The following is a 19,437-nucleotide window of genomic DNA, read 5'->3' on the forward strand; positions in this document are numbered from 1 at the left end:
ATGTGGTGGGCTAATTAAGTCAAGTGGTTTAGTTTTAGCCCCAGAATGAAGATTGAAGAAACTGTGATATTACTTCACTGTGCAAACACACAGGGGATCTTTCCTAGCCATGACAGACATGGAAATTTGACCTATCATTAGCATATGCACGCACACACATCCAAAATTTGTATTAAATTCTTTCTGCAGCCATGTAATGAATCACAGTGACTCAAGTGAGTTAAGAATGAGAGAAAATCACCAATGTCAGAAAAAAAAAATCTGTTGACCCTTATCCCTGCCGATTTATGGCAAGTATAATGGAGTATGAATATGAAAAAAAGGAGGGGGCAAAGTCACTGCAATGCTAAGTGGCAGTAGCTATAGAATAAGTCTGAATAGGAAAATTACTAATGAGGCAGTCTCGGTCTCAAAGCAGCTATCCAAATGCCACGTGTAAGTGAAATAGTGCTGCAGATCAGGGAGTCGGCGGCAACGCAAACACCAGTGAGCAGACTTGCAGGACCATAGGGAGAGCTGAACAAGTGAAGCGGGTTACCTGGAGATGGAGGCGTTAGCCTCTCACAGTTCACAACATGCATTCAAGTTCTAATGAGAAACCTAATCCCAGGCTCCTTGCCTAGTGATTATTCCCCAGGATGACTAATCACAGAGGGAATTAGGAAATGAAATACATTAGAATTAGTGTCATTATGGACATCAAACTGTACTTGTTTAAGGAGGAGAAAGTAACAACCAGAAGATATATATAAATATATATTTTTAACCAAGAGTTCTGCAGAGAAATTATTGACTACTTTTCTTTGAATATTGGAGTTCTACTGAATTTTACTGACAGTGTATTATGATCAGATGGAATTGGATTTTTCCTTTCTATTCAGACATGATTAGGTGCTGGTGACAGACATGAACAATAGGTGACTGGTGAAAGACTGCCCCAAAGTCACAAGAGAGAAAAAACAGAGATGTATGATTCTACTTCCCGTACGTAGTCAACGAGGCTTGATTTCATCATCGCACAGGGACTAGGGCTGCCTGTATGGTCTAGGCTGGCCTTTTAGACATTATTCTGATATCACAGACAATCTTTTAGTGTTTTATTGGATCTTTCTCTCTCTCCCTGCCTTCCTTCCTTCTTTCCTTCTCAATAAACAAGACCTGGATTGCAGTAGACCTTAAGAATACTCCAAATGATCAGTGGCACTGTTTCACCAAGATGAAAATCATCATTCACACAGTTCTAGAACAAGAGTAAACCACATCCAAGGCACAGAAGCACTGGGGAAAAATCAGAGCACCCCCCCACACCCCGATTCCCTTCAATAACATCTTCCTCCCTCACTCTCATCCTCCATCCTCTCTTTTCTTCCTCTATGGCCCCCAACATATTATTTCTCCCCCTATTCTTTGTTCTTGTCGTGCTCCCAGTGCCACACCTAGGCAGCGTCTATTTCTTCCCATAAACTCCCAGTGAGTTAGCAGATCTCTTTTCCCCTTTGGCTTAACTCCTTTGGATAAAGTTCTCTTAAAGCCCGCAGACTAAGCCTCTTCTGACTTTAGATAGTCCTTCATGCAGACACAAAGGATGACTTCACTTACACCCAATGTTGCTCTTTCTACCCGCCTGGCCTTGAAAAGGAAGCTAAATGCAGTGAGATGGGCCTTGTTTCATGCAAATCTGGGATAAAGTCCCAACTCTGCCATGAATTCCCTGTCTTTAGACAAAGTTCTTCGTTTCCACTTACCCATCTACAAAGCAAGGGTAATAACACCAGCCCTTCAGGTGGACATCACAGTACAGACCCATGCACTACAGAACATAATACATGGGGATTACTAATCACAGGCCGTGGCATACTGTAGGCACCCAGGAAATGACAGCCTTTCGGCAGCTAAGCCATTCTTCTCAACCTTGCTGTGAAGAGCCATCACACAGGTTTTTAAATGCTTTTTCCCCTGTAACTTGCTAGTTCATCAGCTGAGACTCCTCTCACTGTGTTGCCTCACATTTAGATGAAGGCTCTTGCGGCCCAGGACAGTAGGTAAAAACAACTTCCCTCTGTTTGCCTAGCTAACAAGGATAAATGACTCTTTCTCTGCGGTTTATGTTGAGCGCCTGACGATGCATCACTAAGAGAAGCACTTAGCAAGAATACCCATAAATATGGCTATAACGTTTATTCAAACTACTCTATTTGCAAGGCCAACTATACAAAGGAAGGATGAAAACAGACAAAATGGGTCACTAAAATTAGCCCGCACTGCTGGTGAGGCAGATAATAATAATCTAGAGTGTTGTCTGTTAGAGCCTGTGCTCCCAGGAGCTCTAGTTACATAAGAAAGATTTATGGTAAGAATTAGAAATGTATTATCTTCCATCTGAATGTGGCATCTGCTGCCCTGGGAATACAGGCCACAGAGAGGTATCGCTAAAAGTGTACTCTTTGGAAGGTCCTTCATCTCCCAGACCTTGATGTTTGAATATTATATAAAATCCATTTATATTTGTTAATCATATGCAAACACTGCATGTCTTTCCCTTAGCACTCTCACATTCATATCCTGCATGACTAGAATAGGACTCAAAAGTTATTTACCACTAACAAGAGACAACTGAAAGATCAGACAACTGTCTGATCATGAAAGTGGAACCCAACCTAATCCATATTGATCCAGAGCTGGATGGAGGATAAACTGAGATACAAGAAGGCAGCTTGTGCCTCAATAGAAGAAAGAAAAGTAAAAAAAATAAATAAATAAACATAATTATAATAAATTAATTAATTAAAAATATTAAGTACCCATTAAGTGTGAACGGCTGTACTTAAACTTCTGATATTTTTATCTCATTCATTTTCCCTTAAAAGTTACCACTTTACAGTTAAAATAAAGGAAAGGGGACCAGAGATGTTTATGGAGCTTGCTGCGGCCACTCAACTAGTTAACGGCAGAACTTGACATTCATCTCAGTCTATGATTGACTCTAAAACTTGGACCCTTCTCTTCCTTCCATTCTCTCTCTGTAACCTCCAAGAACACTTTCATACCTAGAGCTGCTGAAACACTCAGTCAGTGACTGAATGGGTAAAAAGCTCTCTAATACCAGAACTAGGTGCCTGGAGCCTGCAGGAGCAGAGCTGGCAGAGAAGACCCCAACACGGAGAGGCTGAACTTCGATGGTAGCTTTCACACCTGTGTTCTGTGTCCTTCTCTCGTCTTGCTACCATTCTTGTGCTTGTGTTGTTGGAAGCTGTCTCTGCATCCGTTCTAAACAGCAGCATCAGCAGTCCTCCAGTCTTCATCATCAGTGATTTGCCCAGTACTTTATTCATTGACCTATTTATTCATTTATTTAATTGAGGTGTAGTCAGTTCACAATGTTGTGCCAATTTCTGATGCACAGCATAATGTTTCAGGCATACATATACATACGTATATTCCTTTTCATATTCTTTTCCACTATAGTTTACTACAAGATATTGAATAAAGTTCCCTGTGCTGTACAGTAGAAACTTGTTCTTTATCTCTTTTATATATAGTAGCTAGTATCTGCAAATCTTGAATTCCTAATTTATCCTGTCCTACCTCCATTCTCCCCTAGTTTCTCTCTGTTTTGTAAATAAGTTCATTTGTGCCATTATTTTAGATTCCACATACAAGTGATATCATATGGTCTTTTTCTCTCTTTCTGGCCTCCTTCACTTAGTATGACATTCTCCAGGTCCATCCATGTTGCTGCAAATGGCATTATTTTATTATTTTTTATGGCTGAGTAGTATTCCATTGTATATATATACCACATCTTCTTTATCCAGTCATCTGTCAATGGACTTTTAGATTGTTTCCATATCTTGGCTATTGTAAATAGTGCTTCTATGAACATTGGGATGCACGTATATTTTTGAATTAGAATTTCCTTTGGATATATGCCCAGGAGTGCCCAGTACTTTATAAACATGACCACACCTAGTCTTTAGCATTTGCCTGAAAAGTTGTTTTATCGTCACATTTTTCAGGTGAGGAAAATTAACGTAAGAGAGAAAAGGACACTTATTTGAGGACGCACACACAGGTCAGGCATTTGAAAGCCAGGACTCTAATCTGGATCTATTTTGCTCAAATGAAGGTCCCACACTTGGATCAAGCTGTCAAAGACTTCAGGAAAAAAATTTACAGTAGAAAAAAAAAATAATCCTTTCCAGGTGAGGAATTTCCTGAGTCAAAATAATATCTGGCATGAGTTAGCTTAGAGGATGATAGGGGCGCTGAACTTGGCACTGCTGGTTTTCCTGCCTGCAATTAGTCTTACCCATTTTCCTATTGCTTAGCATCCCACAATGGCTCTCCTTTTCCACTCATCAGCTTGTTAAGGATCCTATTTTTCCTTGAGAAATATGACGGGGAGTTATCACCCTGCTTATGTACACCAAGCTAAATAAATTGGTCAGAACTGCCAGAGGAGAACGATGAACCTGTCTACCCCTACACACCTCCTATCACCCTCCTGACCTTCGAAGGAACAGATATCATGGCCCATGCAACCTCATTTAGATTTGGTTCCTTAATACATAAGTGAAAGCATAAATACAGAGATAAATAAACAAATAAGTAAATAAAAATCAGAATACTTCCTTTGCTTTCATCCCCAAATAGGCATCACTGAAAGAAAAGTCATGGAACCATGTTCATCTCTGGGAAATTCTCCTTGATTCTCATACTCTCCAGGACTGCAGGGAGAGGTGGGCGGATATTCCACACCTTGGGCTCAAGTAGGGCTGTTTATAGGCGAGCAGAAATCTTTTAAAGGACAAGGCCCTTTTTTATAGAGAGTTCACAGTCTCCTCCAACCTTCTTGCTGCATTCACCTCTTTTCAAACCTAAGTTCTAGGTAAGGATATATCACCTCTGCCCTTCTTATTTCAGAAAAAAGAGTGGAGATTGGTTAGACTCTAGCAAAACTGCACCTGTAACATCTCTGTGACATCGTATTAGATGATTGTTACATCTTATTTATTTGCCTTCAAGGTAGCCATTGACTTTCTGCATAGGGATGAGCTAGTGCCCTATGTTAGGCAGTAATTCAGTGTATCTTCCTGTATTACACATATTCCTACTGCCCAATATGTCCACCTTCCCATCTCTCAGTCTATGTTTCTTAGAGAGTAACCCAGAAGGAAACAGATGGCACTCTCAAAATTAATAATTCAAGGAGAATTCACTAAAGGGACTATGTACAAATATATGGGTAGAGTTTAGGGAAATCACAGGGGGCAGGAACAACCTGCCCTGCCTCTGTCATCACACCACTTTAGAAGAAAAGAGAGGAAGTGGTACTGAAAGCCAACAGGGGAGAGGGAGAGGGGGAGAGAGAGAGGGAGGGGGGGAAAGAGAGAGAGAGAGAGAGAGAGAGAGAGAGAGAGAGAGAGGAGAGAGAGGGAGAGAGAGAGAGAGGTGAGGTGGTCTATGAAAGAAGCTGTGATCGCTGAGGGAGAAAAGCCACCAAGAGCAATATTAAAAGGGAGAGGGGGAAAATCCTCAGTTTCACACTCCTTCCCTTTGATCCCCTCCTGGAGTTTCTCATGGGACAGAGGCCATAGGAGCCTGGAAGGCAAAGAGGCTCAAACTAATTCAAACAGATCTGCCTCTTGGGGCAGAGAAGTAGATGAAGAAGGGAGAAGAGTGAATCTGGAGGAGTAAATATGATACCCATCACACCTTGTCTTCACATGATATCCACCAGCCCCACTGACACCATGGAACCCTCCTAGCCCCTCTGTCTTTGAACTACTGTAACAATGAAGAGATTTCTCCCCACTCTACTGCAGACTGATTACATACAATTATCCTGATTGCTTTTGTTTCCTAGGTGACTGATTTTCCCTTTAGATCAGGGACTTTTGGAAGGGCTGGGACTACTTCTAATTCTTTGGAAAGTCTGGTGTGGTTAAGGGTCAAGACCCAGACTGTTGAGGTCAGTCTAATGTAATGTGAAATAACAAAACTCCGTATGTTTCTTCACCTTGAGTGTATAAATGACATGTCAATGGATTTAAGCAAATTGCCCAAGGTTTCACAGTAAATAAAGTTGAGAAAACACTTAGACTTATTCCAGATTTTATGCATTTAGGTTTTGTTGCTTCAGTGTGCAGTTAGAACATCTCCTTCCTGCCTTCCTTCTTCCTTCCCTCCCTCTCTCTTTCTTTTCCTTGTCTCTCTCTCTCTCTCTCTCTCTCACACACACACACACACACACACAAACAAGCTTAAATTTGAGCATCATGCCTCTGAATGAAGATCATTTTTGGAAAGGCAATGTTCATGTGGGAGACATGATATTCTACATAAATATAGCAGGAAATAATAATCACCTGCCTTTTATTTTGAGTCTTCTCACCTCCCCCCTCCCTCCAAATCACCGCGTAATCAATCTGAAGCAACAACACGCAACGGCATTAAAATTAGGGATGTTTGGAGAGGGAATTAGTTTACTCACTCATTATTCCTGATTAATAGAAAATTATCCTGCTAACATTTACTGTGCTATTCATTTGTTATTTGGAAGTGATTAGCCACAAATAGCAGTTAGGAACAAGCCAGTTTTGTAGTTTCAGCCACAGCTGTAATTACCTCCGCAGTGCCTCTTCCTTCAGACATGCCTTTTTCACTTGAAGATAGCTCCCACCCTTCCTTAAACACCACCTCCTCTCCAAGATCAGCTATTTTTCCTTCTCTCTACCAGAGTGAGATTAGTGGCCCCACTCATATTCACCCTATTCATGAAGACCTGGAAATCATCAGGGAAGAATTTTAATCTATTGCCCAAAGTTGAGACATCTCAGGGCACAGATGATTCAGTTTCCCAGATTCCCCCATCACTTGCTTATATCCCCAGCCTTCAACACATTTCACATTCATATGACTCTCCTCCAAGAAGGAACGGAGGGCCTCAGAGTCAGACAGTGACCTAACACCACTGTTGGCCACCACTGAAATCTCTGCCTTCTTTCCTTCCTTTCTCTTAAACACCTCCCCACCTGGACTTTCTTTCTGTTCCTCAGGGTGCCCTCAGGATGACCAGTGCTACCCTAGGCATTTCCTGATTGTCCACTTTAAATTCTCCCATTAAATTTCCATTCTCTGTCTTTCCATCCCATCAGAAACCAAGCTTCACCTCATTGTTACTTAAGAAAGTGAATGAATTAATTCGGCCCCAGGGGTTAACAATGACTTAAAATTGAAAATTGGTGTTTCTCATCCTAAGATACTTACATTTTGTCATTTTTAGGGCCCTAATGCAGTAATTCTTAGCCCAAACTGCCCATTATGACAGTTTCAGAAGCTTTTAAAAATCCTCAATGCCTGGGACCGATGCCAGAGTTTCTCATATAAGACATAGGGCGATGCTTGAACCTAACAAGTGGTTCTTGTTGGAATTTTAGGAACCTGTAACAAGATAATGAGGGATTGATGGATGGATGGTTGGTTGGATGGATGGATGGATGGATGGATGGATCGAAGTTCAGTGGGCCAACACAGTGCCCTTACATTCATGGTTCTTTCTTCTCCTAAGCCTAAACCTTTTGCATACTTCTAAGACTCGGTCAATTTTTTAAAATTCCTGTCAAAGAATCATCCAGGATGTACCCTCTTCCAGAGTTCTGCATTGGAATGTGTAGAAATACACATTTTAACATATTCTTATGACACACTAACACACACTCAAGTTTGAGAACCACTCATTGCATTGAGCAAAGCCAAGATTCGGACCTACCTGAATTAGAAGCTGGTTTGATTTATAGTTTATTATTTTTTTCTTTTAGTTACCTCACAGTGGATCTATCATTGGTCCCAGACATCAAAATATATATTCCAGGGCATCTTTGACTTCCCTAGAGAATATGTTTTTTCTACTAAATAGGATACATTCAATGAATTGTTTGATACGACATTTACATTACATCCAGGTATGTTTTATTCATCTCATCATTTGATTCAATGTGTATTTAGCACCATGTGGCATAAGTTACTCCACAGCAAAGAACAAAAACAGATTCACGTCCCTCAGGGAGCTTACAGTCAGGGAGAATGATGTGAATTCAACGAAGATAATAAATGAAAACCAAGATCTGGAGCAAGCATAGGCAGAAGTGCATTCTAAAAGACCTCAAATGCAGAAGACAGCAGATGAGCTGAACTCTGAAGAATGGGCTGGTGTACAATGGGCACTGAGGGCCCAAAGACAGACAGACTGATGATAACCACTCAGGCTGTTCCCTCTTCCCAAAGGCTTTTCACACATCAGGTCTTTCCCACAAATTCTTATCCTCCAAAGCCTTGCTCTGGCTCCATTTACTCTATCAAGTCTGTTCCCCTCGGGGTTAAGCTCATCATATGTCTGTTGTTCCAATGCTTAGTTTGCAACTGCTGCTGTACTAAGAGCATCATGCTAATCTCCGCTGTAGGGAAGGATTTGTTTACATATCTGAATCCACACTTCATTGTGATTGACTTGGTAGCTGAAAATATGGCTTACTCATCTTTCCTTTTCTTTTTTCTTTTTTTTTTTTTTTGAGATGTATTATTGATTTCACACATTTTTTAAAAGTTATTTTGCTTGTTTGGGGAGGTAATTAGGTTTTATTTATTTATTTATTTATTTATTTATTTATTTATTTATTTATTTATTTAATGGAGGTACTGGGGATTGAACCCAGGATCTTGTGCAGGCTAGGCACGCACTCCACCACTGAGCTAGACCCTCCTGCTATGAGCTGCTCATCTTTGACTGCTCAGCACTTAGCAGACCACCTGGCTCACAGCAGGTGTATAACACATGTTTGCTGATTTAGCATTTATATTGCAGTCGTTAACGGCCAAACTGACCAGTTTGTGTCACAACTCTACAACTCATGATCTATGTGACATTGGTGAAGTGATTTAATCTTTCTGTCTCAGTGTCCTGGTCAGCAAAATGGGGGAAAAAATCATTTTCTAATAGTATTTCTAATCCTATTTTTAAATGGTAAATGCTACTGGCATTGATACTAGGATAAAATGAATTAATAAGAGTAATGTGTACAGAAAAGTGTCTGGTACAATACAGGTGTTCAGTAATTATTTTCTAACATTTTTATTCATAGTAAAATTGAACAGATGATTTTTCCCTCCATCCCCCTCCTTGGAATTCATTTTATTCTACTGCTGATAAGTTGAAATGCTTGGGCAGGTGGCTAGCCATGAACACATACAAGCCACCTTATTTTGAAATAAGAGTCCCATCCCCAGCACTTACCCTTTTATGGATATTGTCTTGCATCACTACATGGCATTAGGCATCTTACAGCCACTGACACAGAGAAGTCTCAGGCATTGTTGCAAGTCACCCAGTGAATTAGAGGAACAGACAAACAAGACTCGAGATTTTAGGTCAATGCCCACTACTCCCCTATTAAGGACTGAGAGGAACAGCAGGTCCTAACTTCTAAGCCACATGCTTCCCAAGCAGGTACATCCATGATGTCAATTTCAACTTCCTACACTAATCAGTGGAGTTTCTCTCAGTCTGGCATATTGTTCAAGTTATTTTTTGTCTCCTCTTCTATTGCCAGAGAAAAGCTTTGAAGCAGTGACGATCAAGAGATGTCTTGCAGAGGGCATTGTACAGTCCACCAGTTTCAACCGCTAAAGCAGAGGTTCCCTACCTCGGGTGGTTTTGCCCTGACCTGGGGACATTTTGCAGCACCTGGAGACACATTTGTTATCACAGCTCGGGGAGTCTTCTGGCATATAGTGGGTAGAGGTCAGGGATGCTTTTAACCATCCTATGTATGCAGGACAGCCCTAGTAACAAATAATTATGCTGCACAAAATATCAGTTTTGTCAAGGTTGAGAAACTATGCTCTAGAGCCAGGTCACTACCTGAGCATGGGTTTAAAGAAATGGTATAAATTTTAAATGTCCCACATGCTGGCTCAGTTTGAAGTAGTTCCTCACGGGAGGAAAAGATTAAATAAAGTAGCAGGTGAAGATGATACAGAAGGGCAAAGAGACAATAGCACTGTCTCTATTTGGATGCTTTAAGCTTTCTCCATCCCAGCAACCCACCTGACTACCTTTCCCGGGCAACAGACACACAGCAGTTACTTGGTTTCAATGGTAATGATACCCAGCAAGAACACTGATCCTTAAGAGCAGCTCTGTGGATTCTGTGGTCTGACCCAATGCCCTTTAATAAGACTAAGTTCCTTTTGTGACTTCTCAGTTGGAGAGCATTGGGGTACTGGGAGCAAAAGCCTCGTTTGATTCATTTTACCTTCAGTTTTCTTTAAAATTGCACACGTCACAATGGAGGGCCCCAGGTGAGAAGAAAAGAAGCAGGCATCAGGTTGCACAAAATAATAAAGCAACTGGAGTCACGATCCCTCCCTCCCCAGCTACCTTCCTGCAATATTCACTTAAGGTTTCTGTTTATAAAGCAAGATCATCTGATGGTCCCTAAACCATTCCAATTTAACACACACGTCACACTTTAGTAATTATTCATCATAATTTCAAAGACGCTATCATATCTTTTTATAGGGAGATTATTTCTGCCTTCTAATCCCAAAGTCAATGAGTTACAGTTGTGTGGACAAGTTATTTGTGTTCATGCACTGGTGCTTCAAAGGAATTTGTTAAGAAGCAAAGATAGAATATTTTGTTTTTGCAGGTAATCCCCCCTCAATATTCCAATTTTATAGTATTTCAGGCTCACCCAGCTTAAAATTTTATCCAACGTAAAATGAGCTATTACTTCTCAGAGATATTCAAATTTGGCTCTGAAATTTGTTTTTAATAGACAACTGGAGGTATGAGTTTCCATAAATAGTGATCTTTCTCTATCAAGATATACAGTTGACTCTTGAACAATGTGTGTTTGAACTGAGCAGGTCCGCTTATATATGGGTTTTTTTTTTTTTTTTCTTTTTCAAAAAATGAATGTTACAGCACTACACAATCAGCAATCCTCAGATGCAGAAGTGAGGATATGAAGTCATGGATAACAAAGACCAACTGCAAAGTTACACCTGAATGTTCAATTGCGCAGAGTCGACACTCCTAACCCGTACGTGTTTGAGGGTCAAGTATATTTTTTCTTGCGATGTACCTAGTGTTCTATAATACAGTTTTATGGCTTCATGGAAATTTGACCTGCTGAAAGGTTTGCAGATGTTTAAATGTGTTTCCTTCTGACATAATGTTTTCCTATGAGCCCAAGGGACTCCGAAGGGAAATACAGATGTGACATTTCCCACTGCTGCGTGAGGTTAGCTCATTTGCTCCTCGATCTCTTTCAGATCCCAGGACCCAAAGTCTGTGCTGCAGAGTGTGTTCAGGGGCACGAGACAAACCACCCTGTAACACACCAATTAAAAAAAGAAAAGGATTGTTAAAGACGTAGAGGTAAGCTCTCCTTACCAACGATTTGTTTTTGGTTCAAAAACCATACAGAGGGAGTCTCAGCTAAGAATTTTTGATGTACTCTAAGTAGAAAGGACCACTTCATGTTAGCCTCATCAAAGAAATGGAAAATGTTGGCTTTTAAGAGCAATTCTGTTAAAACTTACACATTTCGTGTCACTCCTTTGCTCAAAACGATCCAATGGCTTTCTAATACTTTCAGAGTAAAACAGGAGAGCTTACTGTGAGTGTAAAATTGTGCCTAACCTGGCCCCCCATCTCTCTGCTCTCATCACCTATTCACCCCACGTCCTCGACTCCATTCCGTCCTCCCAGGCAGGCTCTCACACTTGCCCTAGCTGCTCCCTCTGCCTGGAAGGCCCTTTCTCATTATTTGAAGTTCATTCCCTTCACATGACTCAAATATAACCTTCTCACCAAGGCCTTAACAGGCCAGCTAACCAAAACTGAAGCTCCACCCATGACACTTCCTACCATACATTATTTTTCTCATAGCATTTACTACTATCTACAATACTATTTATTTTAATCATTTACCTTGTTTATTTTGCATTTCCCACATTTCCAAATGAACCTCAGGGGGACCCAGGATATTCATTAATTTTTTTTTCACTGCTGTATCCTCAGTGCCTAGAACATAACCCAGGCACAGTAGACACTCAATATGTAATTACTGAATTGAAGAATCAAGATACAAATATGAAAACAAATATATGCATGTATGTGCATGACTGGGACATTGTGCTGTACACCAGAAATTGACACATTGTACTTGACTATATGTCAATTAAAAAAAAAAAGAGTCAAGATACCATCGTGTTCCATGGAACTTAAAAGAAGTTAAACTTGGATTCACAAAGGACTAGGAAGCTGTTAAGAACTTTAAAAGCTTCCCTTTATGAATTCACAGGTTCTCTTACATGACCTTCTTTTTCTCTTTCTGTATCATTTATGTCATCATCATCACAGCCCCACATTCATTGATTCATTGTGTGATCACAATGGGTTTTCATTACCTCAGTTCCAGTCAGGAATTCTACTAGATCCAGCAGGCCTCCAAATTTCTAGAAAAGGGAGTTTGATGGGCCAATACTGGGATAAGGTACCCCCAGCTTCTTTTGGCCAATCAATCATAGCCAAAGGACAGGGGCTGCATGAGGCAAAACAGGGCTGCAAGGGGTTCGCGTTCATGGATATGGGGGAGGATTTATTTCTTAGATTTCAGAGTATTTTCCCAAACTCACATGTATACTCTTTTGTTACTATATAAACATAAGAAGCAAATAGGGACATATTTAATAGGAAATGGAAAAGGCTCTTGCTTCTCTGGCCTTGTTTAAATGAGCAGAACCCTCTGTTCTGTGTTATGGGGAAAAAAAATCAAATTCTGTGTAGACACCCCCTGTGTGGTTACAATCTGAAGGAACCACAGCTGTTACTGGCAACCAATGTTCAACGCCTTCTGAGAGCATTTTTCAACTTTCTATGTATGTGCCTCTCTGCCATTAATGTTCATAACTTTATGGACACCCCCTCCATGGTGTAGTCATAGTTGTATTAGCCATTGAATAGGAAAATAAATGACAAGGAACCATTAAGATTTAATCAACACTTTCAAACAATTTTGTATTCCAGAAATCACAACTATATCTAGTTAAAAAATAATAGTGTATCTGTGTGTGAGACTATTTCTCTTGTTAGCAGATACCATTTTACAGATTTCTTACAATAGACCTGCTAGTCCTCAGGCGTCCTTGGTCATTGGGTTGAGAACCACCAAGGCTACACCTACTTTATTCAGACCTTCAAACAATTTGTTCACCTCTTCACTGAACCAACATATCTGTTTATACTTACTCTGCTGCTGGATACTGTTCTGGGGGTAGACAAGACAGAATGGTCTCGGCCCACAGTGAACACCCACTTCCTACCATCATTTGCTAGCACTCTTAAGCCCCTGGATAATCATAAGTGAGCACTTACTGAGTAGCTAAAGCCCAGGATTCGTCTCATTTAATTATTCACAAAAATGTTATGATGTATAATTGTATCTCTGCTCTATAGATGAGGAAAGGGGGTGCAGAGGTATCCAGTGGTTTGGCCGCCTTTATAAAGCTCGTAAGTGACGTAGCCAGGACTTAGTGCTCCAAGACTGGAGGGAAGCAGGCAGTTATGCAAAGAGAATGTTAAAATACAACACAGTAAGTTTTCTATTATTGAATTTGACAAAGTTTCATGGGAGCTCACAGAATAGAGTGACAATCTGTCAGTCCCCGCAACAAATAGGGGCAGGGAAAGCATGACACTTAAAGACAGAAGTGGGTTTGGGCTCAGTCCCTCTCCTAACAATGTGTAGTGACCTTCAATTATTCACCCACTGAACTTTGTGGGGTTTTTTAAATCCGAAAATGGAAATGATAACACACACCTTTTCACATTTTGTTTAGGTAGTACCTAATACATGAAAAATGTAAAAAAAAAAAAAAAATCCAGTTACTATGTTTAAGAATTATAGGGCCAAATATGAAAGAATTATATGGCAGTATATGAAAGTGCTATGTTTAACAATTACAGGACCAGATATGAGGGAGTGTGTAAGGGACAATTATTCCATTTCTTATTTTGTGCCTGTCCTAATTGCCTCTGAATGTGTAAGTGTACGAATTGGGGGTAAAGCTTTGGCATCTATTTCAAGAGCATTCATTTCGTTTCGGTGTGTCCAGGACAAAGAGCAGCTCAGACTCATTTCTGTGCCTCGGCTGTCTTTGGTTCACCAGCCTGTGACAATCATAAATATCACTCTGGCTGGGCGCCCCGGAGTCATAAGAAGGGAGGGGCTAATTTTAGGTTCCTACAACTCTGTTGGCCACAAAGCCTTAACTGGCAATCGATGTGTGTAAGGCCATTCAGGAAAGGATGAATGGGCTGCACGCGGACACTGGGATCAGGGAGAACTTGCTCTGAGATTCTGGGATGAGAGGATGTGTTACAGTTCCCATCCACCCTGCTGAAAGGAAAATGCCTTTTCACAGAATCAGTGAGTCACTCTGCCAACTGTGACACTGCCATTATCCCCAATGTCTTTTTTTTTTTTTTAATAAAGGCATAATGTGTTGAACACTAAAGCGGGGGGTGAAGAGGCCTGGGTTCCAGGCTCAGCTCTGTGTGATTTGGGTAATTTAATTAGCATCTATGGGCTTTGTGTTCTCCCTTCCTGGAGGAAATGTATACTAGACCATATTGGATCCATACTAGATGAAAAGCTTATGGATGGCAGCCACACAAACAGGGTGTTCATACGTGGACAACTTCCTACATGAAGAAGACAAGCAGGCCCCTTACATATAACACCCTCTCGTTCCTCGATTTTCTCGCATTTTCTGGTTTGGGGCAGGGAAAGCTTCACTTTGGTGAGAAGGAAGGGAAGGGCTACGCACAAAAGGAGAGAGGAATAATTTGGTATGAAAAACTCTTAAATGTTGGCGATAATGAGAGGGGGGTACAGGGTTTGAAGAGAACCAGGGATTTTGTTGACTGTGTCCACGTTTTTGATCCTATCTGTCATTCATTGGCAAATCTCTGAGTGACACACGTAGGGCTCTGGGCCAGGTGCTGTAAGCAGGGAAACAGGTCTCTGCCCCTTTGTCTCCTCAAGGGACTCAGATTCTAGCTTGAGAAATGAAACAGGGCTGCCAAGGTAAACAAATAATGTCCTGCATCGGGACCTGTATCCTCAAACCCAGTAAGTGATGGACTTCCAGAATTCAGAAGTTGGAGCCGTGGGGTGATAAGGGAAAGAGTCTTAGGGAAGGTCCATGTTCAAGGAAAATAAGTAGGATTAAGCTCATCAAGGTGAGGAGAGGGACCCTGCACTCCAAGCTGAGGAGTAACGTGGACCAAAAGGCACACTTAGATAGCCCTGGCTGGGTGGAAAAGCTCTTGCTGTGAAATAGTAGACGATGAGATGGCAGTGTGAGTATTAGTCACCTTGAGGATGATTTTCAATATCAGATTAAAAGAAATTCAACCTGAAGTCAATGAGAGTTACTTACGGTTGTGGCTAAGGTGGGTTAGACCTGAGTGGAAGCAACAAATGACGTGGCTACAGGACCGACTCTCCCCAACCCACGCTTGTCTTTGCTCCCCACTCCCATCTACACAAGGCTGATAAACATGGCCAGAACTTGCCTCGAGGAGAATCTGAAGCTAGGTCATTTACCACTGGCCCTTCTACCAAGTCTCCCAGGTTTACAGTGGCCTTGCGCTGCCTGCAGGCGCCCTCAGGGTACTGTTCCACATCCCTGAGCTTTCTCACCTGTTCACCTGCAGCCAAACTCGTCTGTCCTGCAGCTTCTACCCTTCTTCCTAAGACTCTGGTTGGGTATACTGATACAATGACTGAGTTAATGACCAGTAATGGGTTCAAAAGTGAGTGTTAGACCTCCCACACATTTAGACACTAGAGGTCCATTTTGATTCTGGTCATTACAAACAGTTCCTGTGCACAAATCCCAAGGAGTGACCCTAACAGTGAGGAATGCCAGGCAGGCCGGGGGGGATGAGAGAAGGTGCTGTCTCTCAGTTCATCTGCAGCTGACTGCAGCTGGCACCCTGCTCAGGCTGTACCCTCAGCTTAGAAACCTTCCCCAGGACTGTCTCACTATTGAAAACACTACTCTCTTTCACAGGTCAGCTGAAACAGCACCACGCCTCCGATGACTTCTCCAACCCCCTTTGTAAGCATAACACCTAACATTAATCGACTGCTTATTTCTCAGACCATCTTCAATAAAACCGCCTCTCTTATTCAAGTGACAAATGAGGAAACTGAGGTGTGGAGTAGTCAAGGACTTGTTCAAAGTTACAGAACTAGTAAGTGGTTAGGGACACTGGGGTCAAAACTCTTGAAACAACCAGCCAAGCCATTAAAATGTATTCCTCCCCTTTGCCCAGCACAAGCACTGAGTTCGTATTTTTATTACAGTAACAGCTAACACAGTCCGCTTTGTACTACGGTTACGGGTACACTCCAGTCAGCCTCAATAAATTATGAATTACTTGAGTTCAAGTGCCATATCTTATACATCATTTTATCACCCATAGTGCCTGGTGAGTGTGTCTGATGAAAATAATGTGCTTAATAAATTTCATTTGACTTCTAGGAAAACAAATCAAGAGAAAATGGGGCCAAAATGTCCTTAAAGTTGTTTCTGTTTATATTTTTTCCACTTTTACCTGGTGTGTGTGTGTGTGTGTATTTGTGTGAAGTTCAAGGAAAACATCAGCCTAAATTCATGTTGAATGCTTATTTTGCCTCCTATGAATAGTGTGGAGGTGGAAAATATAGCAGAAATGGGTACAGGAAGCCATGTTTACTATGTTACGGAAGGAAAAAAACCCAGAGTTGTCTATGGGCTATATCCACAGAACAAAGCCAGGAGCGTTTCTCTTGTGCATCCCTAACAGAATCCACTGCACATTATTTAGCATAAATTGTATGGTGATGATTTTTTGTTTTTAGCTTTCTTACCCCTGGCTTCAGTTTTTAGGAAAAAAAAAAAAGCATTTCATCCCTGGCTCAAGTAGCTCTCGGCAAGCGATAGGGATTTTAGAGGAATTTTAGCTACTTTTCTCTTCCTCTACTGGTAAGGCAGACAGGTTTTTCATGGTTGAAACACGTCCTGATCCAGGATCAAGAAAGAGGGGCCCTTCTTCAAAACTCAGTGAAGGAAAAGAATCTTGAAAGGATGTCTCAGGCCTTTCCTTGGTCCCAGTTGCCAATCCAGACAGAAAGGCATTCACTTCCTAGGATCAAACCATGAGCCAGGCATGGTTTTGCAGCCCCTTGGCTGGATGCTGAGTTTATTCCACAACATCCTCAGCTGGAAAATTGTTCTGAATCAGTGTCTGGAAATAGAACGCTCCCACTTCCCCCAGGAGCTCCCCGACACATCTCTCTTAAAAAGCACAGCAATATACTTTGCACATTGTAGGTTCTCAGATGAGTTGTGGCTACACTATACTTCTTTTAAGCAGGCAAATAAGGTACTAAATGTGTGTCACCTTCCAGAGAAGCAAAATGCAGGGCAAGATCGTTTTTTTTATTACTACTGCACTCTACCTTTGTCCAATTCAGGACCCATGCATCCTTGACTCATGTGGATCACAGGCTAATAAGCCACAGGGAGAAGGTTTAGTGCACAGAAGTTGAGGTCAGGCCGCTTGGATCAAGTCCCAGCTCTGCAGTGCACTAACTCTATAACGTCAGATAGTGTCCTGACCTCACTGAGCCTAGTTTTATATGATGAGTATACAACAGTGCCTGCCCCATGCAGTGGTTATGGGCATCAAAAGCAATGATGCTTATAAAGCACTTAGCATAATACTTGTGTAAGTTTGAGTTGTCTCATAGTGTTCTTACTACAGTACATGAGCTATTCCCATCACCAGGTCAAAGTGAAAAGGCAGGGTGGGCTGGATTCCATTCCTCATTTTACCACATATCAGATGTCTGGGGCTCAGTCAAGTTCACTAACACCTCAGTTTCTTATTTTCTCAGCTGTAAAACTAAGCTAATACTTTGTTGGGCTCTTGCAAGCATTAAGTCCTAATGCAAGTAAAACCCTTAGCACAGAGGCTGACGCTAGTCATGCACTTAATAAGTATTAATGTTAAAATTTACTGGTTGAAATATGAGTGTAGTATTGTTATTGCTATTGTTAGTATAAGTTAAATGGATGCTTTTGGGAACAAGAACAGACTTATTTGGAGCAACTACGTCTGGCTTCCTTTAAGCATCCGAGTGGTTTTGCCAACCCCGATACTGAGCTCCTAAAGCAACAAACCAGGTGGCATTGATTTGTCACTGGGAAAAAGACGCCAGTGTGCCAGCATAGTGACCAGCCATTTGGCTAAGAATATTTTTCATGGAAATTCACAACTGTGCTTCTCAGGCCTGGGACCTGTTCTCCCTCCTCCCTTCCTTTCTCTCCCTCACTCATTGGATACATAGGAATTTATTATTAACGAGAGGGACTTGGATCCTAGGTTTGAACAATCTCTGTTTATCTTTCCTCCCAAGAGGTTTAGTTTCTCCCTCTAACTGAGTTTTGTTGGAAGGGCAGGTCCCCCACGCGGACCGCAGCCCTGTGGTAGGCATCTCTTGTTTGTTACCTACCACTTAGACAGGAAAGAGACGTTTGTCCTCATTCACTCTGCTAGTGCATATCCTGTTTGCTCCTCAACAAACAAATGTCTTACCACCCTCACTCCCAATGTGTACACCCACTTATAATCCTCTTTCCTCCAATACTCTCTTTCCCAGATGCTGTGACATTTCCCAGTTTACCTCCTGTCCCTCTGGCTGTTTCTTCTCAGTCTCTTTTGTGAGCGCCTCTTCCTCTTCCTCATCCTCATCCTTAGAAGAAATCCTCAACATCTTCCTTTCTCTTCATAAATGTCCACCTCTTCGAGGACTCCTTGCCTCCATGAATAGGTCCACCCATTTTCTCAAGCAGCATCCTTGAAATCTTAATCTTCCTCATCAAAAATGACTCTTCCCCACCAAGAAATCACCAAGTTCTTATCATTCCTTGAATCCATATACACTTCTGTCCCCTCCTTCCATTATCCTAGTTCGGACCACCACAAAATTAGCTGCTTAAATTACTGCAACAGCATCTCTATTTGTCTTGCAATTGCAAAACTTACTCCGCATCCTTCAAATCCATTCTCCACAGTATAGCTAAGGTGATCTTCCTAGAACATAAGTGTGGTCATGGAAGAGCAACACTTTAGGTCTGTCAGTGCTTTCCGTATCCATCGAACCTTTAACTTATCTCCAACACCAAACTCCAAGCTCTAGGCATAAATGGATGATCTCCAGACACCAGCATGCTAGGATCTCCTGCCTCCATACCTGCTACTTGCTCTTCTTTTAAAATCTCCCTTTCCTCACTTTTACACACAACATAATA

The sequence above is a fragment of the Camelus ferus genome, chromosome 11 (assembly GCF_009834535.1).
Source record: "Camelus ferus isolate YT-003-E chromosome 11, BCGSAC_Cfer_1.0, whole genome shotgun sequence".
NCBI lineage: Eukaryota > Metazoa > Chordata > Mammalia > Artiodactyla > Camelidae > Camelus > Camelus ferus.